This window comes from Mustela nigripes, chromosome 14 (assembly GCF_022355385.1).
Source record: "Mustela nigripes isolate SB6536 chromosome 14, MUSNIG.SB6536, whole genome shotgun sequence".
NCBI classification, from domain to species: Eukaryota; Metazoa; Chordata; class Mammalia; order Carnivora; family Mustelidae; genus Mustela; species Mustela nigripes.
Window position 1 is genome coordinate 15,314,714 of NC_081570.1, and position 8,048 is coordinate 15,322,761.

Consider the following 8,048-nt stretch of genomic DNA (forward strand, 5'->3'; position numbering starts at 1 on the left):
CTAGGTCTGCGTGGCTCCCAGCCCATGTCCCCTCCCTGGCCTCTGGGTGCTAATCTCTCCAAGGCAAACAACCCAGGCCCCACCAGCCACAGAAGCCGTCAGATGGGGGTAGTAAGAGCCCTACGCCAGTGGAGTTTATAATTAGCCCTGGTGGCTAACCCAAGACCTCCCAGCAAGATCTAGCACCAGCTGATCTGGGGGTGGGGGTGGGGGGGGGCTGGGGGGATTAAGTTCTCAGAAGGGGATTTGGGCTCCCGAGTTTCTGGAGTGTCTGGGTGGCTTCCTGGGGCTTCCTGGTGCTGCTGCCCCTGCGTGGTTCCAGGCCCTCTTCTGACTCCTTTGCTGTCCTTTGCTGTGGGCGCCGGCCTCAGGATGGGGTAGACACGGGCCCCATCAGCCAAGTGGAGAGGCAGGCCGGGTTGGGGTCCACCACCAGCCCGGGCCACCTGTCCCTTCTACCCATTAGAACACAGGCCGAGGATCACTGGAAGCCGAGTGGTGGGCACACTTGCCAACATTCCTATGGTGTCCCCCAGAGTGCCAGTCACGGTTCCCAGTACCTCACAGGCCCTGAACCCCCTTATCTTCCCCACTACTGTGTCTGTCCCCCGTTTCCAGATGAAGACACAGAAGCAGAGGGGAACTGGTGACTTACGCAAAGCCCGCACCACCAAGAGGGGATGCAGGAGGGCGTGAGGCCAAGCACTGTGGCTCCAGAGTGGGCTTTAATCATCCTGATAGCTCCTTTCGGTGGGGTAAGGAGCAGCAAGGGGGGGTCAGGAATGTAATGCAAAGGTGTGTGGGGAGGACGTCCCCGGCAGAGGTCCTGTCCTATGAGGTTTGTGTCCTTGTCATGCCCAGAGGCCTCCTGCAGAGCCCCTGCCTCCTCCCCGCCCAGGCCATGGTGGGCGGCTCCAGGGTCTCCAGGGTCAGCCCGGGCTTGCACATGCTGGCTGAGGGCCCTGGAATTAGCTTCCTGCCCACTCAGGTCATACCTGGTTGGGGAACAATGACAGTAGAGAGGCTGTGCCCCAAGGACGCTACTGTCCCGACATCCACTTTCATGGCCGGTTTTGGCTCTTCGGGGGCCCTTTGTCTGCCATGCCTGAGGGATCTCCTGGGACACAGGCCTCTTGCCACTGTCCCCCAGACAAAGCTCAGGGCTGGAGGCCAGAGAGGAACATGGCCCAGAGAGAATGAGACATCAAGGTGAAGGTCACGCAATAAAACGGGTTAGACACCGAGGGAGACGTGGTCTGACTGATGCTTTGGAGAGATCGCTCTGGCAGCCGTGCAGAGGAAGACCCAGGGACGCCAGGAGCCAATGCTGGAGGGCAGTCTGGAGGCCTTTTTGTCGCTGGGGGTGGAGGTGCTGGTGGCTTGGACCAGCCCAGTGTAGTGGTGGCGGGAAGCAGCTGGATCCCAGGCATGTTTGGGAGTCGAAGCCAGCGGGGCTTGCTGATGGGCTCACTGTGGGGAGCAGAGGAAATAGCGGAACCAGGGATGCCCCCTGAATTTTTGGCCTGAGCACCTGGGTGGAGTGCCATTTATGGATATGGGGAGCAGATCTGGAAAGAAAATACAGATGTGGTTTGGATCATGTTAGCTTAGAGATGTCCATTGGACATGGAGGCGGACGTGCCCATAGGTAGTTAGGAAGGAATAGTCTGGGGTTCAGTGGAGGAACTCCACTGGAGACAGAAGGGGGGCTGGGGTGGCATTTAAAGCTGCAGGGCACAGAGACAATATGGTGCATTCAAGATCACAGCCAGCCAGTGGCCAGGATTTGAACTGGGGTCTGTCAGACTCCAAAACCTGCAGGAGCCGTTTCCACTCCGACAGGTGTTCATCTCTGGGTTTCGTCCAAAGTGTGTGTTGGGCAGGGAGGAGGTGTTGTTGGAAGCTTCTGGAAATGAATTTGGGAACAACTGAGAAACTTCCAGCCTGGGCTACCCACCCCACAGCGACTACCTACCCAGGCAGATGAGCTCTCGACATGCATGGATTCCTGTCCCCTTCCCATTGTACAGATGGAGACTGAGGTCCAGAGGAGCACAGAGCCAGGATCTAGGTCTTCTGCCTGCCACCCTGACTTTTCCACCGGCCTCTGAGTTAGGCTCCTGTCTCAACCAACTCAATGGTTGGGTTGAAACCACCCAATAGAGACAATCCTGGAGGGGGAGAATGTTTCTCTTGGGCCCTCGGATGGAACCGGAGTCTGGGGCCTTCCCTCCTGGGCTCCCCACAAGGTAGTGTTGACCCCACGCCTGCCTCTACTATCCCTCATCCAGCCATCCCCAGCCTTCAGGACCCCTCCAGGTCCCTGGCAGGGCAGCCTTGAGCCTGGCCCCAGTCCCGGCTCCTGTCCCACAGCCCGGATCGAGCCCCTCTGGCCCCCGCCCAGACCACCCAGCGCCAGGGCCTGGCAGAGCCCAGTGGGGCTGGCGGGCAGGGCTCCCGGGCTGGCCAGCCGCGGTCTGGCTCCACCCGAGGGGCTGCGGCCTGGGAACCGCTAGCTGTCTCCTCAGGGAAGCGGCTGGGATCTCCAGAACAAACAGGGAAACCACAGGCCCCTGCCCCACCCGAGCCCCACAGAGCTGCCTCTGGCCACGTCCACCAACACCCTGTTCTCCAGGCGCAACCAGTGGGGAAGAAGCAGAATGGCTGTGGTCACATGTGGACAGAAAAAGCTGCGACCGGGGGCTTGGGCGACGCTTGCTGCTCCCGCAGAGCCCCCCAGGAGGGGGGTTTGACCGAGCTGGGGATGGGGTGTGGCTCCTCAGCTTCAGACTGAGTGCAACGCCCTGGAATCAAACAGATCTGGGTTCAAATCTGACCCGTGCGTCTTCCTAGATGAGCAGCCTTGGGTAAGTGACTACACTTCTCTGTGCCTCAGTTTCCTCTCTGAAAAGTGGTTCAGTGGCCCCTACCTCCCACGGATGTAGTGAGATGGCCCGAAGTCCTCCTGGGTCATCCTCCAGATGGAAAGTGCCTGGCTTGGGGGGCCTGACACACAGTAGACTCTTGGGAAACCCCAGCGCCTGACCTGTCACCGGCGCCATGACAGCTAGAACAATCCCAGGGGATTCCTGGGCCTGGCAGGGCAGGTCGGGACAACCTCCCTGATTCAGACCAGCTGGGGGATGGGGAGCATCTGACTCCACTAAAAGCCGCAATTAGAGCCCAATTTAAAGAAACGCTGTGTTAGTTCTTCCCAGGGCAGATGTGATTATAGGCTCGGAGCTAAACCGTTACTAACAGGATGACACACAGAAAGGCCCCTTCCAGGGCATGGAGGATGTCCAGCCCCAACCCCTCGTTGTACAACTGGGGAAACTGAGATCCGAGGCAGGAAGAGACAAGCTCCAGCACACACTGCAGGTTAGAGGGGGCCGAGCCCAAGCCCTGCCTTCCGATGGCCGCTCCAAGCACTGTCCCTTTTGCTTTTCCCCGAAAGATTCATTGCTGCATCTGGAGGCCAGAGGCACCTTGAAAGAGATGACATTCCCCGAGAAGGAGGCACGAGGGCTGAGATGATGAAACCTGAGCGTGACACTGGCCATGAACAACACTCATCAGGAGGTGTCCCCGCCACCGCAGCCCCCTTTGTGGGCAGGCACCATCTTCCACCTTCAGCTACTCCAGCGGAGGGCTGGGGGCCCCATCCCCACGGCAGGGATGGCAAAGCCCAAGTCCTCAGTCTCTTGCCCAGGACTGCACAGGGAGCCAGGGACAGTGTGGGCATTAGAACAGGTGCGCTCCTGTTAAGCCCAGACAATTTGCTATGGTCCTTTAGCCCAAGTCCCCAAGCGAGGTCACCTCAGCAAATGGTTGACAGTGGGTGAGTGAGGAATGAATGAATGAATGAATGAATGAGGGATGAAAAGGCTATGTAAGGACTCTGTTCTTGGGGAGGTGTGAGAGGGCATAGTCATTCCCTCCAGGGAGTCCCCTGAGATTAATAACCTACAGGAAAAGGCCGATTTCAGCTCTCCAGAAACGAGGGTCCCCAGCTACCTGGGTCCCAGGAATTCCCCCGGCTGTCTGAGTGCCCCCGCGAAGGAACCCTGAGAACACCTCTGTGGTCTGCCCCTCCACTTTCGTCCCAAGCAACCCCCCCATGCTGTCAGCCGGAGGTCCTTCCGCCCTAGTCCCCACCTCCCACGGCCCTCCTGCCCAGGCTGAACTCCAGGTGAGTGTGGAGTCTGGGGCAGGGGAGCCATAGAGAAAACTGACCTCCTCTCTCCGGATGCTCCGATGCTCGGCCTTCACGCTTTTCCTGCAGCTCACTTTGGGGAGCCCCCAGGATGGGGGAGCTCTGCACACACCAGTTAGCTCCACGGAGCTTGCGCGGTAGGCTGCTGGAGCCCCCTGCTGGCTAAGCGTGCCCATCCCCACGGAGGTGGGGAAGATACTTCATTCATTCAGCAAATTGTTATGAAGCTCCTACTAGGTGCCAGGCCCTGGATTAGACCCTGCGGCTCAGCGGGGAACATACACAGACCCTCCCTTCTATCCCTGTGGTTCCCTGTGTGGTGCTGGTGTCAGGGTCACGGCCCCCTGCCCCCAGGCTCCCAAGGACGGTCCCTACCACCAGAAAACTGAAATCTCTCTGTGGGCAGGAGGTGTGCCCCTGCCATGAGACAGGGCATGGTTGTGCTATGCCCCCCGCCAAGCCTGGGACTCCCACAGGCTATAAAACCTGCCATTCCCGAGAAACCTCTCGGCTCACTCCTGGAACCTCCCAAGGTTAGGGCTGCCAGATAAAATATAGGATGCCCAGTTAAACTTGAATTTCAAATAAACAAGGAATGATTTTTTAGTATAAGTATGTCCCAAATATTGCATGAGGTATACTTAAACTAAAAATTATTTCTTGTTTATCTGAAATTCAAGTTTAACTGGGCTCTGTGTTTCTACTTGCTAAATCTGGCAACGCTACCCCTGGAGCTCATTCCTTCTGTTGGCACCTGGCCTGTCCAGATGGCCCATGTCGTGCCTCGACATGGCCCCTGCCTGCCCCGTTATAGCTCCTGTCCGCCTCCAGAACCGCTGTCCTCCCCAACAGGCCCCTGGTTCCCAGGTGGGCACCCAGTCCCCCCTGGTGTGCACGCTCCAAACTATGGTCTGTCAGGAATGCTGTCTGACCGCCTTCGTGATGGGCAGAAAGAGGGGGACAGAGCCACTCCTGCAAAGAGGGACCTCAAGTGTCAGTGGCAGGGAGAGAGAGATCTAAAGATTCCAGGGTTCTCCCTGAGGGGATTGGGGTAGAGGCTGGGCCCCTAAGCCCCAACATTGGCCTTGGGACTCTGGGTTCTGGATGGGAAGGCCCTGAGAGGCAGCTGGGGGTCTCCCGCCCTAACAGTCAGGGCGAGGAGTCCAGCCCCGGCCCCTGCTGCTCGGCCCTCACCCTGGTTCCCAGGGGCAACACAGGGACATTCATGGCTTCCCAGAAGGGCCTATGGGGCAGCCAGAGTGGCTTTTAAAATTAGCCTCCCTAACCAGATCTGCTTATTTCAGGAGGCTCCGTCCCTGACTGTCCCCTGGGCAGGGCGGGTACAGGGAGAGAGGGAGGGACCTCTACATTCCAGGGTCCCTGGCTAAGTACCCCCTGTGGCCTAAGCAGTAGAGAACATCCAGGTCCGGTCCCCTGGCACGGGGCGGGCCTGGGCCTGCGGCCGTTTCTTTGGCCAAGTCACCCAGGGTTAGCCATGGATGACGGTGCACACCCCAGCTGTATGGGATGGGGGAGGACCCCTCCTAGTGGGCACGGGTCTCAGGCCAGGCACCTCAGAAGCCATGACAGCCCCCTCACAGCAATAGGTAAGGCTTTGTCCTCCTTTTAAAGGTGGTGAACCTGCAACCTGGAGAGACAGGTACCAGCTCTGAGGCAGGGGAGACGGGTGTCGGGTCAGCCAGGCTCCCAAGCCCCTCTACAGGAGGCCTCTTGCCTCCTGCGTCTGGAGACACCCCTGGCTGCCATTTCCACCGCTGGAGTTATTTCTAAGTAGAGTCCCCGGCTTCCCGGAGCCTGGGGCCCCCCACCCAAGCCCTAATTCCAGCCTGGGGTCAGTGTCCTGGCACGCCCTCCCCACCTCAGAACCCAGAGCGAGCCAGGAGCTGGCGTGGGCCCAAGAGAAACCATCGGACACTTTGATCCTGGAGGCCAGCCTCCCTTGGCCCCACCTTGGAGGCCGGGGAGGTGGGGATGGGTTGGGGCCGAGCCCGAAACTCAGCCCAGAGGTCTGCCCTGGCCACAGAGCGGGCCTGGTGCAGGCTGGGCCGGCAAAGGTAGGTCCCACATCTGCCATGACAGACTCCAGGGCTCCGGCCCAGCCGCGGAGCGGAGCAGAGCGCATGCGGGGTGCGTGGGGAAGCACACAGGTGAGGGTATCCGAGCCCCCTTCTGAAAGGACTGTCAGTCCCGGCAAAGCCCAGGGAGCTGAGGCTCTGGGAGCAACTGGCGATCACACGTCCCCAAGGTCTGGACATCGGCGTCGGGCCGGCACGGGCTACTCCATCATCCGCACAGAAAGCCGACCCCACACCCTCCTATGGGGCTGCTGTATTGGTCCCCGTTAATGACAACTCACCCCCCCACCCGCAACACATTCACTGTTTATAGAGCACACCCCGTGCTGGGGCTGCACCCCTGAATCCGCCTGTCAGGGTACCCAAGTCAGAACTATCAGCACTCTCACTGCGCGGATGAGGAAACTGAGGCCCAGAGAGCCAAAATCATGTCCCCCGAGTCACAGAGAGAGGAGGTAAAGGCACCCAGCTCTTGACCTTGGTGCTGAACTGCGGCTGCCTAACCCCAGCCCTTCCATGGTGGCGTGGGAGGAGGCCAGGCAAGAGACCGAGGGGAGGACGGAAGGTGACAGGGAGGCTTCAGGCTACGGGACTGGGGTGAGGCTGTGCAGGGGTTTGTAGGGGACCCATGGAGCCCAGGGCAGCCTAGAGCCAAACTGGGCGGGCGGGGTTAGGGATTGGTTGTGAGTCACAGCCCCTGGGTGGCCCCAGACATCCTAGCGCCACTGTCAGGAAAAACATGGCAGCCCCTTGGAAGGGGGAGGTGTGCACTCACCACTGTCCTGGGGAGGGCGTGGGGGTTGTGGCAGGCAGAGGAGAGGCCACAAAGCTGTCAGGAAGGCCAAGGCATGTGCCACCCCAAGCTACTCTTCATCCTGCCCTCCTACTTCAGAGGGGACCCCCCCACCCAGTAGCAGGGTTGGACTCCCCCGCCTCAGCCCCATCCCATCAGGCCCTTCAGCCAGACGCTCATGCCCCCCAGTCCTTCCAGGCCTGCCCACTGTCCCCAACAACGGCTTTCTCGACACTCTCTTCCCTTCCTGACATTGCCCAGTCCAGCAGCAAGCCCAGCTTCTATGGCAATCTGGTTTCAAATCCACCATGGCTCCCCGCTGCCCTGAGCATAGACCCCTGGCCCCTTGGTCTGGCATTCAAGGCCACATGGTTCTGGCCTCATCTTTACCCTGTCACCTTCCCATCACTCAGAACTATTTGCAGGGCCCCTGGGTGGCCCAGTCAGCTGAACGCCCACCTCCACCTCTTGATTTCGGCTCAGGTCATGATCTCAGGGTCGTGAGATGGAGCCCCAGGTCGGGCTCTGTGCTCAGTGCAGAATCTGCTTAAGATTCTCTCTCTCGGGGCACCTGGGTGGCTCTGTGGGTTAAAGTTTCTGCCTTCAGCTCGGGCCATGATCCCGGGGTCCTGGGATTGAGCCCCACAGCAGGCTTTCTGCTCAGCAGGGAGCCTGATTCCTCCTCTCTCTCTCAGCCTGCCTGTCTACTTGTGATCTGTCTGTCAAATAAATAAATGAAATCTTAAAAAAAAAAAAAAAAAAGATTCTCTCTCCCCTTACCCTCTGCCTCTCTACCCCCGTTCATGAATGCTAAGTAAATAAATAGTCTTCAGGGGTGCCTGGGTGGCTCAGTGGGTTAAGCCTCTGCCTTCGGCTCAGGTCATGGTCCTAGGGTTCGGGGATCGAGCCCCACATCAGGCTCTCTGCTCAGTGGGGAGCCTGC